Source organism: Vipera berus (assembly GCF_964194415.1).
Source record: "Vipera berus genome assembly, chromosome: 3".
NCBI lineage: Eukaryota > Metazoa > Chordata > Lepidosauria > Squamata > Viperidae > Vipera > Vipera berus.
Window position 1 is genome coordinate 152,778,564 of NC_138204.1, and position 16,727 is coordinate 152,795,290.

Consider the following 16,727-nt stretch of genomic DNA (forward strand, 5'->3'; position numbering starts at 1 on the left):
CAGCTGCCTACCTGGGGATTTATAACTTTAAAGCCTCAAAAGAATTAATTAAGCTATTTTATTTTGGATTTTTGAAATTTTTGGGTAACTGAAAAAGGATTCTATATGCAAGTGAGGACATCTTGTGGCAAAACCTGGTATAGCAAGTAAACCTTTTTTTTTTTTTACTCTGAGATCTGGCTGTAATAGAGTTGCCCTTGACACTATCTTTAAAGATAAAAATTGGGAGCACCTGGCATTGAAAACAACTTTTAGGAATAGTGGAGGTGGACATTTACTGGCTTTTCTTAAATTAGCATCCACTAAAGGCCTATCTGCAAAATACTAAAGAAATGGAAGAATACATCCCACCACTTGAATATAAACTCATTCTTGATACAATTTTGGCAATGACTGCAGAAATAAAGCTAAACTTAAAGACAAATCTGACAGCATAAACTCATCTAATGAGACTCATCTAATGAGACTTCAACTGATGAACTGACAACTCAAAATCTAACAGAGGATGAGGAAATCAACAACAAAATAGGGGACTTTAAAACACAGCAACTACAATCTACTGAGAGCCTTGATGCCCAAACTTTGATCTCAACTATAAAACCTACAATCCAACAAATAACAGAAGCTGAAGAAAGCATTATTAAAATGGAGGATGCCAAAGACCCTCAAATACAGTATATTAAGACTCTAACCAACCAAATGATAATTACAACATTAGACATGACCTCTTATCTAAGCCAGATGGATTTGAAAGGAGAAGAAGATCAGATTGAATTAATGACAACTGTACTACACCAAAGAAGGAGATTGGACTTATTAGAACGAAAATTTAATGACTATAAAGGGGTCATTTTCTTTCAAAAATTGATAATTGGATGGTCTCCCTGGATTCAAACAACGTGTGTAAGAAGAAAGGGAGACACATTTAAGAAGTTAAAGGCAATGATATGGAAGCCTGCCTGGCACAAGAAGAAAGCGAGAGTTAGATTTAAAAAAATGATTTATTACTTTTGTTGTTGTCGTTGTTGTTGTAAATGTGGGGATTGGTAATAATAAATTCTCTTTTAATGGGCGAAAGGGAACTGTTACAAGAAGTAAACTGATTTTATATTGAGGATTTAGATTTTTAAGGGAATGAAAATTAGCCACAAATAATAAAACATACTTTGTCAATTACAGATCAACTGTAAGGATGATAAATAGAACATGTATGCATTTTAGATAGGGAAACTATTATATAATGAAATTGATTAGTTATTAGAATATCACTTTGAATTATATTATAGATTTTGCATTGACATATTAAAAGATATTATTTTAACAATTGATGAAATATTAAGAGGATAAATGGAATATACTTGTTGCAATGATAGAGCTTAACTTTTTTTTCTCTCTCTTTTATGGCTTAAGGGGAATTTTTAAAAGCTATACACTGATTTATACTTAATTTTTAGACTTCTAAGGGAAAAGAAAGCTACTTATTAGAACTGATTTATACTATTAAGATGTTAAACAGAACAAACCGGTATAAAATAAGAATGTATTGAAATGAACAATGTATCTATTTTGGACAGGATAGTTACTATATATTGAAATGGGGAAATGTGGGCTACCCAAAAACTAAGTTTTCATTTATATATTATAGGCTATTTTAGAACATCTTATTGCAATTAGGTAAAACTCAAAAACAGGACATGGATATGTGTAAGTGAAAATACTTTGAAAATTGTTTTAATTGATTGTATTACAACTAGAAATGTATTAATTTGATTAATTTGTCTATGTTATTATAACTAAGGGAATTGGAGAGGGAATTTTTGTTGATGTAATTTGAGCTATTCACAAATGATTGTTATTTGATGTTGTTTACTTTTAACTACCCAAACACCGTATTGCTTCATAAAGATCTGGATGTAAAATTAAAAAAATTAATAAAACTTGTATTAAAAAATGCTGGAAAGATTTAAAATTGGGAAATGTTAAAATATGTTAGGCATGTTTGCAAAATATGAAATTTCAGTTTATATGGACTTGGACTCCGCTGAGTGCCATTGGACTAGTTATGACTACTTATCAAGTAGTATCAACTTATCAAGGAGCGAACCATCTAGAACTAAGGAGAAATTTCCTGACAGTGAGAACAATTAATTAGTGGAATGGCTTGCCTCCAGAAGTTGTGGGCGCTCCAACCTTGGAGATTTTAAGAAGTGACTGTACAGTCATTTATCTGAAATGGTATAGGGTCTCCTGCTTAAGTAGAGGGTTGGACTAGAAGACCTCCAAGGTCCCTTCCAACTCTGTTATTCTATTATTCTATTCTGTTACTTCTATCATATGAGAGGTACTCCGGTATAAAAAGCGTTGGGATAGCAGTGAGGAGATTCTGATTCTACTCCATCATCAGCCATGGAATCTCACCGATGACTTTTGACCAATTTCTCTCAAACCAACTTACCTCACAAGCTGTTTGTTATACAGGGGGAAAAAAGCAGGAGACAGTGCTATGTAAACCACCTTGAACTCCCAAATGAAAAATGTGATATAACCCTAACAATATATAGGTTGTGTGCAATGTTCTTTCTATAAAGCTTCCACTTTCATTGCCCAGCAGCATTTCCACACCACTGCATACCTCTTCCCAAATGACTTCATTTCCCACGTTCAGCTAGTGACTAGTCAGAACTTCCTGGAGCTGGCCAGTGTAGCAGTGTTCATCTTGAGGGCCCCACCCTTTCCCTGTTCCTCATTATGATGAATGTTTCAAATTATGGGGGAAAATCTCAACAAAAAGTCTCCAGTGAATTTTGCCTCATTTTACAACCTTTCTTGCCACAGTTGTGAGGTGAATCACAGCAGTTGTCAAGTTAGTAACATGGTTGTTAAGTGAATCTGGTTTCCCCATCGACTTTGCTTATCAGAAGGTCACAAAAGGTGATCACCTGACCCCAGGGCACTATAACTGTCATAAATATAAGTCAGCTGCCAACTGTCCAAATTTTGATCACATGACCAAGGGGATGCTGCAATGGTCATAAGTATGAAAAACTGTCATACATCACTTTTCACTGCCGTTGTAATTTCAAATGGTCACTAAACAAACTGTTGCAAGTTGAGGACTATTTTTATATATGTCTTTGTTCTTGCCATTTCCCTGGGAGCAACAGCTGAGCAGCACTAGCTTCAAATGTTCACAGCATTTGTGTGGCGGAGGAGCCCTGACATATTAGCATATTTCTTTTAGAGGATTTTATACCACCTCTCAATTAGAAAACCCCAAAGAAGAATGGAAGTACCTTAATTAAGAGTAGCAGAACGAAATACAAGCAGGGAAAACAGAATTAAAAATACATGGCAAAGGTATTATTTAAAACATAAGATAGAACAATCATCGTTGGAAAATGAACTGATCCTTTCACTCATCTTTGAGTTGCCAAACAAAACATTACTGTGTTCCCAGGCTTTCTAGAAATACCAAACTAAGCCTTTTTTTGGAATCCGTTGTTTCTGTTTGAATATTTTGCCGTTTCTATGCCTTGTTTTATTATCTTCTATTTGAAATATACTTGTATCTACATATTTTATTAGCTGCTGTGGGAACATACATTTTTTTCTGGAGGTTTTGGACAGGTTTATCTAAGTAAATAAATCAAATGTTAAAATATGAGTGCCAGGTGCAAATTATTTAAATTCAAAGAGAAAACAGTTCATATTGGGGGTTTTTTTTATTATCATTATTGTTCTCCTGTGGTTTGGCACTTGTATAGAGGTCCCAGATGTAGCATAAGTCTCTTTTATAAAGCTGAATTCTCCCTGGACACCTTGAGTAATTCCACATGACCAAGTGTTTTGTTGCTCACATCTTTTAATTTCACTATTACAATGCAGCATGGAAGGCTCTATATATCCTAGATTTGTAAAGATCCTATGAGAGCAGGCCAATCTGTTGGGTAGATTGCCAAGGGCCAATGAACCATTGAACAAATCCAGAATTCTCACTCAAGGCACAAATGACCAGGTTCAAATGATCATACTTTGGATATTTTATGAAAAGACTTAACTCTCTTTGGGGAGGTTAGGACACAACAGTGACTTGATGGCACAACATCCATCCATCCTTCCAATCAAGACATCCAACAACTGCCGCATATTGGATTATCAGGAGCCGGGAGGCAGAATGAGGCAGGTATCCTCCTCGTTCCCATATGGAAGTAACCATCAATGGGAATGATGCTGGTAAACCAAGGTTTAGCAGATAATAGCTGAACATTAGATAGGTCTTCCCTTTATACCCATTGGAGGTTGGCAAATATATAGTGAAATGGGGATGTGATATGTACAGTATCAAGTTTTGACAATATTCCTTTTGGGAGAATGAAATTTAAACCTATAACTGTTTAGTTTTAAAGAATAGAAACATTTTTTTTTACTGGGGAAGTACAGTATGGAAAATATGAGGTCAGGATTTAGAAAAACAATATAAATTATTGTAAAAAATGAGTACTCCCAAAAGCAGGAAATATGGCAGGTTTTTAAAGGGATTTCTCAATGATAAACTGGAAAAAATAGTCAGCTCTTTATTGGGGGGGAACGTACTGAAAAACAAGGGCTACCTGGCCTCCTTAAATACCTAGCCAGGTAGGCAACCAGCCAATGGGGTTGGCCCTAGGTTTCCCGCCGAAACTGTCCAAGCCAACACCCCCTGGTGGCTGTTGCTATGCGGCTGCCTGCATCAGGATACATAACACCTGCCCTCTGGAATATCTTGCCCGCTAATGTGAGATTGGCTCCAACCCACCTAAAGGGCCTAAAGACATGGCTGGGCCAGTTGGCTTGGGCCCCAGCGGGGGATCAGCGCAATGGACGTGGTTGACTAAGTAATAACAAATCCCACCTCCCCTCCCACTCCGCTCCTGCAATCCCCATGTGTTTTTGGTTTTAATGTTTGTTTTTAATTTTTTATGTTTTAGATTTTATGTAACTGTAAACCATCCAGAGTTTACAGGAATTCATGGCTCAGGAATTCTGGAAGTCCACGAGTCATAAAAGAGCCAAGGTTGCCCTACCCCTGCCCTATGGTAAGATAAATTTTATAAATAAATAAATCTATTTATCTGTTACCATTTTAAAAAAAGCTTCTGTTCTTCTGGTAATATATGTAATTATCTGAACTGAAGCCATGCATTTACCATGACTCCGTTTATTCCTGTGTTTCTCATGAGAAAAACAATGTCTTGGAGAAAGAAAACTTTTACACCCAGTACAAAATGTTCAAAATACTTTGAAATATTTATCATGAAGCTTCCTTTTGATTTTCACTACCACCATTGCCACCGCTTTTTAATATATAAGGCCAATAATCTCACAGAGAAGCAATTTGGTGTAGTGGTCCAAAGCATCAAGCTAGAAAATGGGAGATTGTGAGATCTAGTCCCACCTTAGGCACAAAGTCAGTTGGGTGACCTTGGGCCTGTCACCCTCAATCTAGCATTCCAGAGTTGATGACCAGCTGAATGCCAGAGGCATAACAGCACACACTGTTATTTGATTACTTTTCAGCAAATGTAATGGATAATAACAGAGACTTCCCAACCATATCCCATGATCAAAACTGAACATGAAATGAAAAGCTATAATATTTTAACTATTCCTGATGACTTCTTCCAAAACTTATTTATTTCTTTTGTTTTTGGTTTAAGGGTGAAAGCCAAATGTGTTGTTGTTGTTGTTTAAATAAAACCTACAGCATCAATACAAAAAATATATATTTACTGACAAAGAAGGAAAAACTAGATATATTTTGTCATCAAAATAAGTAAAGCATGACAAAAAGAAAGAAAACTAACAGAAAAATAATTTAAAAGAGCCATGTAACAATTATAGATAGTTTTACACATTGTGCTATATGACAGCATCACTTTATGATGGAAGTTCTGGTCCCAGTTACCACTGTTAACCAAGGACTAACATCACCAACACCACCCCAAGGAAATACATATAGTGCCTTCAAGTCATGTTCACTCCTGGAGACATCTGGACATGCCCCTGCAGTTTACTTGGCAAGACTTTTCAGAAATGGTTTGCCATTGCCTTCTTCCTAGGGCTGAGGAAACGTGGCTGGCCCAAGGTCACCAGCTAGTTTTGTGCCTAAGGAAGAACTACTGACAGTCTCCCAGTTTCTGCCGTGATGTCCCAGGACCCAGACACTACACCAAAATGGCTGTCATGTACACATATAAGCACCACAATACACAATACACATATGCACATACAACATTAATGCACACATATGCATGCCTATGTGCCACAAATCCTATTTCAACTAAACATGAATAAAATAATGGCAGTAAAATGAGGAAGATAAAAAATATATGGCAAAAGAATTGATCTGAAGATATATCTTCAGGAAACAGGCACAAAGTCCAATTGTCTTCCAAAGCCCAATAATTATATAATACATCCAATCTCATTTTTATTTGAAACATGTCTCTTTGCTGATTGTTAAAAAAAATTCATACAGCTTACTCATTTTGTATCTAATCATATGTCATTCCTATACACAATAGGCTATGACAACTCTTCAGTACAGGAAAGAGTGTTATAAATTAATATGGCCTGTGATAAAATATTAACTATGCCTGTCTCCCAGTGTGATTTCATTTGGTTTTAACTCTAAATTGATTTTGATTTTAGACTAAAATCCAAAGGATTTGATTTAACAAAGTCATAGCCCCCCACCCCACTCCCCGGTCCTCGCTGCTTGTTCCATCTGTTTTATCACCATTCTTTTATAATAAACCATTTGGTCTCATCTACACTTGTCCCCATTACCAATTTTTTGGGGGATCATGCTATAGCATGCCAGAATGGAGAGTCCCTTAGCAGACCCTGATGAAATGAGGGCTTAGTAAAAGTTACCACTCTCTGTGACTTTTGCTTTCTAGGTATAAAGGCAAAAAGGGCTTGTCCTCTATTAAGGCAGCTATCTTAAATACACCTTGAAACAACTAAATATAGAGAGCCTTACTTCTCAGTGAGAGCCAGTGCTTAAGGCATCAAGCTAGAAATCAGGAGACCGGGAGTTCTAGTTCTGCCATTGGCACAAAGCCAACTGCGTGACCTTGGGCCACTCTCTTTGTCTCAGCCCTACAAGAAAGGCAATGGCAAACTGCTTCTGAACAACCATGCCAGGAAAACTTCAGGGACTTATCCAGGTGGTCTACAAGACTCAGACATGATTGAACAGAAAAAAGGAGAAAATCTCAATAATTGTATATGGATGAAAACAGGGGGAATTGTCTGTTAACAGCTCCTTCTGATAATGTTAACACATTGTCTTCAATTTAATGCTGCAGTTATTTCATAATTTCAATTATAGATCACGGGTGCCTATTAATAAAAAGAAGCTTATGAAATTATTGATAAATTATACAGTCCATTACTGTACTTGTATAGCCAGCAGTACTGAGCATCAGTTCATTGGAATATATAATAAGGCAAGGAAAGCCTAAAGAAATATTGTGTTTGAAACTGTTTCCAACTCTGTTACCATGACAAAATAACATACTGGGTGTGTATGTGTTTCTGTTCTCCTGTTACATCTTCACCATTCATCACAAGATCACCTAAGGTCCACTCCACTAACCAGGAGGGAGGGGTATTAGAACAGAGCAGTCACTAACATTCAAAAGGTTGAGATTTTCAGAATTATATAGCTGCTGTACTCAAGTGTGGGATGGATAAGCAAGACAGGGGCACTGATTCTAAATTGCAAGTATCTCTTTTATTGTGTAGGAAGGTATATGGCAGGGGTGTCAAACTGCCGGCCTCTGGGCCGGATGCGTCATGCAGAAGCCGTGCCCACCCCATTGCCGGCAGTGGCAAAACTGTCCCAATACGTTGCACGACATCACGTGACATCACAAGTTTGACCTGTCTGGTATATGTGTACAGATAGTCCTTGATTTACAACTGCAATAGAGCCCAAAATTTCTGTTATTAAGCAAGACAGTTCTTAAGTGAGTTTTGCCCCATTTTACCACATTTAAGTGAATTATTGCAGTTGTTCAGTTAGTAACATGGTTGTTAAGTGAACCTGGCTTCCCCATTGACTTTACTTGTCAGGAGGTCACAAAAGGTCATCACATGATCTCGGGACACTGCAGCCATCATAAACATGAACTAGTTGCCAAGCACTCGAATTCTGATCATGTGACCATGGGGATGCTGCAACAGTCATGAGTGTGAAAATCCATCATAGGTCACTTTTTTCAGTGCCATTGTAACTTTGAATGATCACTAAACCAATGATTGTAAATCAAGGACTACATGTAGTTAAAACAGCACCATTTGGAACTATGCTAGCAAGGTTGATAGAAGGGAGATTATGTGTTGGGAAACAAATTTCCACAGCTATGAGATCACGCTCTTCACACAGAGGATATACTCATATATCTCCATTTTCTGTTATGATACAGAAGAATAGATTTCTTTGTCATCGTCCCTTGGCCAAACCTGGAAAACCAGCTTGAGGACATTTTCCCCTAGTGAATGTCACCTAGGATATATAAATCAGCATGGACAACTTCATGAGAAGTTAGCAATCAGTTGTAGGCAAATAAAGGCATTGTAAACCAATCTACTTTGCACCTAATAGTCACTAAAACAAATCATTTGCTCTGTTGCTTATGGTATTTAACAGCCCCCTGAAGGGTGTACTTTTTCTGATTTTCTTCAGCATTAAAGAATCCAGAAAAAAAACATTCCACAGTTAAGCAATCAAATCAGCAATTATGTTCAGCATCACAGGTAACATTTCCAAATGAGATTATATTTGGGGATATTTATATTAATAATGACTATGTTTAATTTTCAGTTTCACAGATTATTTTTTCTATCTCAATATTCCACATCATTGTGACAATTTGCATGCAAATTAATGCTCTTTAAGTGTATTTTAATTGCCACGCTATTTTGCAAATACAGGCAGAATATGAAATATATATATTTATTGCTGTGCATAGGGGGAAATATTAATATTCATCAAATAATTACCAAATTTGCATAGCAATTAAATTCATTTAGAATGAAACCCACTTACAAATACTGAAGGGGAAGAAACTCTGAACTGTGTTGACAAGCAGAATAATCAGAAAAATGCTAGAAAGAAAAGGTACAATACAGGTAGAAGTACATTATTTCTAACCTAAACTGCTAAGATTGCTAGATTAGTAGGTCAAATTAGTCAACCCTATAAAATATTCAGTTTGTTTCTTGCTTGCTAGGAAAGATGAAATAACAGCATACAAGCAAATACTTACAAAGTATATAAACCTCAGGATTTCTTCAGGAAGCTTGTGCAATTACATAATTTAAAACAATCCCTGAAATTTTAGATAGATAGATAGATGATACATAGATAGATAGATAGATAGATAGATAGATAGATAGATAGATATAGCGATAGAGATAGAACATATGTCTGTCTGTCTATCTATCTATCTATCTATCTATCTATCTATCTATCTATCTATCTATCTACAGTGCTTTTTTTGTAAAAGAAAAAGGTGCCGTAACTCACACATGTCATACAACCCGCCTTGCCTACCCTACAAGGTTCCATCCAAAAAAGGTGCCAGAACTCCGTTCTGAGCGTTCTATGAGAAAAAAAGGCCTGTATCTATCTATCTATCTATCTATCTATCTATCTATCTATCTATCTATCTATCTATCTATCTATCTATCTATCTATCTATCTATCTATCTATCGCTATATCTATCTATCTATCTATTGTATATTTATCATCAGGAGTACCATGCTCTTTTATTTTGCTACTCCAATCTCCATATTCATTAATTCCTATTAATTAATGTAATAATCCCAGGATAGACAAAAATTGTATCCTGCAAGAATATCTCTAATTGGAATAATTGTTTATTGGTAAATATAATAATATACTAAGAAGCCTTTCTTTTTGGAAGTACAAGCTGATCAACATATTTGCATTAGGTAGTGGATCAAATCACTCAAGATGATGAGAAAACTTTTGCCTTTCTCTCAGAGAGGGGTTGTTAATGATCTAAATGTAATATTCCTCAGATTGTTGGGGTTTTTTGACAGAATTAGTGGTGCAAGTGGCTGGTAGGTACAAAATCAGTTGTACCTAGTTTAGTGATATGAGAACGGATTTGCTTGCATCTTCCACAACCTATCCCAAGAGGTTTGTTCTTGTTAAAAGAACTTGGTAAATCTATTTATGAAGTATCATTCATCTGCTGCTATCCTGCATATGGTTGCAATGTAGTTTTGTGTGGAATAGCATAAGCATAGAGGAAGTAGGGGCTTTACATTTATGGCATGTAGATTGTGAACCATTTTGTGCAAATATGGAAATGAATGGTTTTTGATATCACTAAAGCATGTATGAGAAGAAACAGAATATTTAGCAGACACTGAACAGAGATTAAGACAAAGATATGAGACACTTCTTGGTTAAATGTATTTGTGAGTAGATGTATAAAGATGCTTGTAGTAACATTTCACATAAGTTTGTTGGAGACATGATTGCATACGCAGGTGATGCCATGTTGTTTGGTTAAGAATCTGAATGACTTACAGCAAATGTTAGATCGCAGGGTGGAAATTAGATGAATGGATCTGAAATTAATATCTCATAGGCCAAAGTAATTATCCTTTATAGGAAAATAGACTAAATGATCTCCAGTAGGCAACATGTATTCTTTTTTAAGGAAAGAATGTCTGTTAAAGAGCAAAAATGGATATAAGGTGCACTATAGCCTAATATTGTATATGAGTCTGTACATGTTAACTAACCATTGCCAACAGAACAATTATAAATTGGTTCTTTTAGAAATTACAAACTGAACAATTATTATTATTGGCATGTTTAATCAAGTTCAGAGTGCATAGAGAATGAAGGCCTTGAAGAGCAGGAAGAAGCACCGCTGCCAGGCAATGATCAATCAGAGCTTGAGTTCTAGAGCTAGAAAACAAACTGAGAAAATGACTCAGGCAAGCCCCTCCCTCATTTATGGGAAGGTAAAGTGAGGGAGATGGGAAGCACAGTCCGGCTTGCAAGATTCTGTTACTAGAAAGTTGAAGGTAGATGTTGTGTACTAGGTTTCTTGCAAGTAGCAGGCGAGATGAGAGAGTTCAATCAGGAACATTGCTTTATTGAATAACAGGAACAGACCAAGGCTTCTATGCAGCTACTTATACAGCTGGCCACTAGGCGGTGGCCAATAGGTTTGAAGGAACCTATTCCCGCTCCAGAGCCAACCAATGGTCGTCCTGGAGACTGCATGTCTGGGAAGCCTGTGGCTGTTTCACAGACACCCTAATTAAGCAATCTCAAGCAGCTTTCAAAGACACGTGGAAACAGTTCAAGTAAAAGGCCCAATACATTACAGTAGAGGTTTCCCCTGCCCAGTTGTGTCTGATTCTAGGGGGGTGGTGCTCACCTTGATTTCTTAACCAAGGGAGCCAGCATTGTCTAAAGACATTTCCATGGTCATGTGGCCAGCATGACTATATGTCAAGGCACATGGAACACTGTTACTTTCCACCAAACTTTATTTACTGTATCTACTTACATTTGCTAGGTGGACAGGAGCTGGGGCAAGTAACAGGAGCTCACTCCGTCATCTGCCAGTATAACTGTTCCAACAAAAGTAACTTTAGACCTAAAGTAAATGGCATTATTGGCTTCTTGGTCTGGACCAGAGCTCATTGCTAAAAGCAGGCACCAGCATCTCCCCTGCCTGGGAAAAAATAGTAAGCCCAGAGCAATTACTAATACAGATTCTACACCCAACCTCCTTCAAGAGCAGCTGTATTATGGGCATTTTTGCACCATTGCATCAAGAGTGTCTGAACAATGTCACTGTGTCTAACGGGAGCAAAATGAATTGCCGTAAGGGCTCCTCAAGAGGAAAAGCAAGAACAGGAAGCCATGCTAAATAGCAGGAGTAGACAACCTTGGCTCTTTTATGATGCGTGGACTTCAACTCCCAGAATTCCTGAGCCAGCTGTGCTGGCTCAGGAATTCTGGGAGTTGAAGTCCACTTGTCATAAAAGAGCCAAGGTTGCCTACCCCTGCACTAGACAATCTTTACTTGAATTTGTATCTGAATAGTTAACTTGTGTCAAAGCTGCCTTTTGCATGGCACTCAGCCTGTGCATGTCCTTTTTTTAACAAAACTAGCTAGAAAGTAAAAATTAAGCAATATCTGAAGGAGAGAGCAGATAAACTCTTTTACAGTTCAAGCTGGTTTTTTTTGGGGGGGGGTTGTTTGTTTTTATTTGTTTGTTTGGTATTTGATTGACTGAAACCTTGCTGCTAATTTCTTTGCATTGTTGTTCTGAAAATACCCTAGGAGCATACAAATTATAGCACATCATTTTTACAGTGGAATGGATTTAGTTTCCATTTTTGTTTGAGATCATTGGAAGTATGACAAAATGAAGGTCTAAATGTGTACAACTGAACTTCAAGGGACAGAGCGTGGCCCTGCTTTCTAAAACAGGGATGTAACAGCTTTTGATTGTGCAGAGGGTGGAACAACCCCAAAGGAAAAGCTGAGTTCCCACTCACAGTCTCATGTAATTTCTTCCAGTGTCAATGTGAAAACATCTAGTTTTCTCTGGATGTAAAATTTCCCATCTAGCTACAATTCTGGCTAATATTAGCTTTCTAATATCTGTTCCCCTCAGCAATCAATGCATGAATGTAAAATACTTTCACCTGGAATGAAGGCGAATCTACATGCCCCAGGATAATGTTGCAGGATCTAATATGGGTCAGTCATGGGGACCAGAGATTTTGTCTTCCGAGCTTTGGGACTTGTGCTGGAGCCCATCTTCAGGGAACTTCTCTCTGGCAGAGTGTGTGCTGTTCTGGGTGTGGTATTTATAGTGCCTGTTGTAAGTGGCTTTTTAGATGTTGATTGGGATGTGTTGATGGCTGGCTGGGCTGTTGTTTGCTGGTGCTGCCCAGTCTTCGCCTTCTAAGTACTTGATAGGCTGGTGGTAAATCAGCACTCCTGTTGACTGAGGAGGCACCTGTTTCCCAGGCTTCAATCACTTCCCTGGCTGCTGTTGTACCTGCTCGTCCAACAATTTTAGTAGCTGCAAAATTGAATGTGTATTTTCATCTGGGCACATTGTTCACAAACTTTTTTGCATGGCCAACAATGTATGTATGTGTGATTAGAGAGGAGGAAAGGCCACTATATTATAAATGGAGAAATAAGACACCTGCTTCTAGATATATCTGCTCAATTATTATTGCCGTGGGATTTTTTGAAAAGAGAAAAGATAATGATCTTGGTAGGTAGTCTGCCCATGGCAATTCAGATCTAATATGATTCTATAGCAGAGAAGGCAATTTTACCTTATGCCACGATGGCTGAATAACTTAGAAAACCTAAGGTGTGAGTTATACCTGTCCCAATTATCCACTGTTGCCTTCCCAGTAAGCCAATGTGCATAATGCCTCATCCAGGAACCTGCAAAGTCCATCTTTTCACGTTTTCTCCTATTTGTTCTTCAAGATCAATAAGGAAAGGCCTTAATAAGGAAGATAATGGCATCCTAAACCTCTTCCCTGACTACAGAAGTGTATGTTATGGTAAGGAAAACAGGGGAAAAAAAGGTGAACATTTGTTTACCAACAAATAAAAAACAATACAAGAAGAGACAGGGATATTCATTGCCCTAACCTGCTTTTTTAAAGAATCAAATATTCATACTCATCCTGTCATCTCCTGTCGCCTTTTGCTATGGTTAATTGGGAGCACTTACACCTTTGGCTGGCCTTACGTGTGATGAATATTTAATCACAGGGGAAAGTTCTCCTTTGCAAGAAATGAATCAGTCATGCACTCTTGAAAAGGGAACAAAGAATTCTGCTCCTTGAAAGGAGAATCTCACTTTCACTTGCAAAAGTCAAGGAAGGTGCAGGTAATTATCTCTGCTGTGAAAACAGTAATAAGCTTTCCATGTTGGGGACTTTGACTTTGACCTCTTCCTGGCAGGATAAAAATAACCGTAAGAGCAAAGGTATTAGATCCATCATGCCAACTGGTCTAGATTAGGATCAGGTGGCCCAAATCCCTGCAACACAGGTATAAATTGAAATCTGATTGGTCACCTCCAGATTCCACAAGGAAGTCCAAATAATTGATAAGAAACTGAGATTATTTGGCTTTTATTTACCATTTTTTTTAAAAAAAGACATGCATAAATCACTTGGAAACAGACAACCCAAATATAATTTTACGTGTACTGTATGTATATATATATATATATATATATATATATATATATATGTATGTATGTATGTATGTATGTATGTATGTATGTATGTATGTATGTATATATATATATATATATATATATATATATATATATATATATATATATATATATATATATATATATATATATATATATATATATAATTTATTCGGTTTATATACCGCCCTATTCCCAAAGGACTCAGGGTGGTTTACAAGGTAAAATTTAAAAACAATCCAATATAAAATTAAAATAAAATAAAATTAAGTCTAGCCGCAAAAATTAAATCACAATTTAGAAACATTAAACCCATCAGTCTATATATATATCTATCTATCTACACACACACACACCCTTGTATACTGCTGTCAGTGCAAATAGGAAGTGTCTGGAATTATATTGTGATAGCTATCAAATCCTCAAGAGGTCATTCAGGTCGTTTTCGACTTGCACAGAAAGTTTGTGTCAGGAGTTATATAGCTTCCTAGTATGAGAGAGGAATATTGGCTTCGACTCTGTTCTGAACTGCTATTGAACCAGAAAGATAGAGAAAGATTAAGGAAATGTCTGAATTGAGCAGATTCTGAATGTTCACACACCTCAGCTAGACATTTCAGCTGACATGCCTCAAATGAGATTGCTGAAAAAAGTTGATGTATTTCTCCAGACCCTCCCCCACCTGAAGAAAAATGTTGGAGGGAAGAAAGGGGCTTCCACTTTTTGAGTAACTATTAAACATTTGAATTACATCCAACTGTTAATCTTTAGTATTTTCAAGGGCAAAACATGTATATATTAGAACTTTGTTGTAAATCTTATCTTTCTGTTCTAAGCAGTGGAAAGCTAGTGGGCCTTGCAGCTGCTATAGTATATTTGTGCAATGAACGTCTACCAGAAAAGAGACACTGTATTGATAAACAAGAAAGTTTGAAGGAAGCTTACATCTTTGCGGATCTGGTTTTAAATTGACACTGGGACAACATTCGGTCATTTATGATTAGCCACTGTTTCTGGGAAAAGTATTTTACTAACTGCTTCAGCATAGTCCCTGGAAAAAACTAGGAAGTGATCCTCTTCTGAACAGGAAACCATCAGCTTCTTTCTTAAAAGAAATGTTTCATTCAGCAATCAATAACTAATTGTGTCACTTAATTGGAATTAGTTAATCTTGGACTGTTAAACATGGACTGTTCTCATGCTATCCATCAAAAGATATTCCATAGCTATTGTGTATTTTGCTTCTGAACAGTTTTTTTTAAAAAAAATGGGAGGGAAGAATATTGAAATAAAGCAACATGGAGATTTCATTTCATTTCATTTCATTTTATTAAATTTATATGCTGCGCTTCTCCCTGAGGACTCAGGGTGGCTCACAACAATAAAAATTAAAAAAACATAGAGTAAAAAATTTAAAAGAGAATTAAACAATAAATATGAAATTACAAAACAATTTACCCCAGTAAAAGCCTAATTAAAAATCATCATCAGTCCAGGCCCGCTTGTTCGAACAACCAGGTCTTCAGGTCAGGGCGGAAGGACCGAAGGTCAGGGGCTGTCCGCAGCTCCGGAGGCAACTCATTCCAGAGGGTTGGTGTGCCCACAGAGAAGGCTCTCCCCCTGGGGGTTGCCAGCCGAAATTGCCTGGCCGATGGAACCCTGAGGAGGCCGACTCTGTGGGAGCGAACTGGGTGATGGGAGGTTGACAATGGCAGCAGGTGGTCTCGCAAGTATCCCAGGCCTAAGCCATGTGGGGCTTTAAAGGTTATTACCAGCACCTTAAATTGCACTCGGAGGGTAACTGGAAGCCAATGCAGCTCGTGCAGGAGTGGTGTAACATGGGAGTACCGAGATACTCCCATAAGCACCCGCGCAGCCATATTTTGCACCAGTTGAAGCCTCCAGGTGCTCTTCAAGGGCAGCCCCATGTAAAGAGCATTGCAGTAATCCAGGCAAGAAGTGACAAGGGCATGGGTAACCGTGCATAGGGCATCTCGGTCCAAAAAGGGGTGCAACTGGCGCACTAGGCAAACCTGTGTGAAGGCCCCCCTGGTCATGGCCATTAGATGATCTTCCAAATTAAGCTGTGAATCCAGGAGGACACCCAAGTTGCGAGCCCTTTCTGAGGGGGGCAATACCTCCCCCCCATCGAAAGAGATGGAACTTGTTGGACAATACGAGATGCCAGTATCCACAGCCACTTGGTCTTGGAGGGGTTCAGCATGAGCCTGTTCCTTCCCATCCAGACCCGCACTGCCTCCAGGCACCGGGACATCACGTCAAGGACATCACTGGGTTGGCTTGGGGTGGAGATGAACAACTGGGTATCATCCGCATATTGGTGATACCTCACCCCAAAGCCACGGATGATCTCACCCAGCGGCTTCATATAGATGTTAAACAGGAAGGGGGAGAG